Below are 2,500 nucleotides of genomic sequence, written 5' to 3'. Positions count from 1 at the left end.
TTCTTATTTAACTCCATCTCCCCCTTCCTTCTCCATACCTTCGTCCTCTTCCACTTCATCCTCTCTCTCCTATTCCTCATAATCATCATCGATGCTTAACTCACTCTCCTTCCATTCTTCTCCCCCTCCCCCTCTTCCCCTCTCCCCCCTCTCCCCCTCTCCCCTCTCCCCCTCTCCCCCTCTTCCCCTCTCCCCCTCTCCCCCTCTCCCCCTCTCCCGCTCTCCCCCTCTCCTCATCCCCAACCCACACCTCATCTCTCTTCCCTTCGACCCCCCACATACCCCTCTCCTCTCCTCCTCCTCCCCTCCCCTTTTCTCCCTATACCTCTCCTCTCGCTACCTATTCCCCTTTCCTTCCCATACCCCATTCCTCTCCTCCCCGTACCCCTCTTCCCCTCTACCCACTCCCCTTTCCCTTCCCATACCCCTCTCCCCTTCCCTCATACCGCAACTCTCCCCTCCTTCCCTTCCCTTCACCATCCCCCATACCGTCCCCTCTCCCCTCCTCCCCTTCCCTTCCCTTCCCCATCCCCCATACCGTCCCCTCTCCCCCTCCTCCCTCCTTCCCTTCCCCCCCCCTACCGTCCCTCTCCCTCCTTCCCCCCTTCCCTTCCCCATCCCCATACCGTCCCCTCCTCTCCTCCTCCTTCCTTCCCTTCCCTTCCCCATCTCCCATACCGTCCCCTCTCCCCTCCTTCCCTTCCCTTCCCTTCCCCATCCCCATACCGTCCCCTCTTCCCTCCTTCTCTTCCCTTCCCTTCCCCATCCCCCATACCGTCCCCCCCCCCCCCTCCCCCTTTCCCCTTCCTTCCCCATCCCCATACCGTCCCCCCCTCCCCCTCCTTCCCTTCCCTTCCCTTCCCCATCCCCCATACCGTCCCCTCTCCCCTCCTTCCCTTCCCTTCCCTTCCCCTCCCATACCGCCCCTCTCCCCTCCTTCCTTCCCTTCCCCTCCCCCATACGTCCCTCTCCCCCCCCCTCCCTTCCCTTCCCATCCCCATACCGTCCCCTCTCCCCTCCTCCCCTTCCCTTCCCTTCCCCATCCCCCATACCGTCCCCTCTCCCCCTCCTTCCCTTCCCCATCCCCATAGCATGGTCAAAAGTCCTCAGTCTTGCCTTAGCTTCTGATTACCGCGTCACTCACGACGACACTCACGCCGCTACTAACCAGGGTAAGGGTGTTAAAGGGAGGGAGGGAGGGGGAGGGGGGAGAGGGGGGAGGGAGAGCATAGAGGAATGAGTAAGGAGGGAAGAGGAGGGAGGGGGAAGGGGAGAAGGAGGGGAGGGGAAGGGAGAGGAGGGAAGGGGAGGGGAGAATGAATGACGGAGGGGAACAGAGAACGAAGAGGGAGAATGTAGAGGATGCGGGAAGAGGAGGAGGAGAGAGGAGGGGAGTATCCATCTCAGAATTTACAACCTCTTTACGCCGCCAGGCAATCGTGAGCTTCGCAGAGCTCCCACCCCCACCCCCCACCCCACCCCACCCAACCCCTTCCGCCAAAAAAAAAAAAAAAAATGAGTGTCACTGTGACGTTATTACAAAAGTCATTTACGGGTTTAGAAGGGTCCTGAGAAGCGGGGGGGAGGGGGAGGGGAGGGGAAGGGGGAGGGGAGGAAGGAGGGGGGAGGGGGGGAGGTAGAGTTGTGTTTGTCTCCTGCTTTTTAGTAGATGTCTTTCTCTTTCTATTTATCTAGTAAGGTAGTTATACATCTATCTATTCATCTGTCTATCTCTCTAACTCTCATTCTCTCTCTCTCTCTCTCTCTCTCTCTCTCTCTCTCTCTCTCTCTTTCTCTCTCTCTCTTTCTCTCTCTCTCTCTCTCTCTCTCTCTCTCTCTCTCTCTCTCTCTCTCTCTCTCTCTCTCTCTCTCTCTCTCTCTCTCTCTCTCTCTCTCTCTTTCTCTCTCTCTCTCTTTCTCTCGTAGTTGCCTTAATGCGTTTACCCGTGACTGTTAAAAAAAGTAAAAAAAAAAAAATGTTTCTCTTAATACATAAGCTCATACACGTTTTTTTAAATCGATACAGGAATCAATATAAAGATCGTAAAGTGAAATAAGTGTTTGTTCAATCGAGTATATTTGTGGGAGAACTTTATTCGCCATTAACACATATATCCGAGAATGCAATTGTTGATTATGAAATGTGATAAATTGTTTTTTACAACTTGATTATTGCAACTGTGTTTATGTTGTGTTGTTTGGTGTATGTTTCTGTTCTTATTCATCTGGGTGTTTGTTTATTTTATATCAATTGTAAACAAAGACGATGGAGATATTGAGGAAATAGATATGGAGTGAAGAGAGAGAGGGGGAGAGAGAGAGAGAGAGAGAGAGAGAGAGAGAGAGAGAGAGAGAGAGAGAGAGAGAGAGAGAGAGAGACAGCGTAAGGGAAGAGAGAAGAGAAAAAGGTGAGAAACTGAATATGATAGAAAGATAGGTACATATGTAGGTATACAAATAGATAGATAGATAGATAGATAGATAGACAGACAGATATATA

Source organism: Penaeus monodon, chromosome 10 (assembly GCF_015228065.2).
Source record: "Penaeus monodon isolate SGIC_2016 chromosome 10, NSTDA_Pmon_1, whole genome shotgun sequence".
Classification (NCBI taxonomy): domain Eukaryota; kingdom Metazoa; phylum Arthropoda; class Malacostraca; order Decapoda; family Penaeidae; genus Penaeus; species Penaeus monodon.
Note: the sequence above shows the minus strand (reverse complement) of the source record.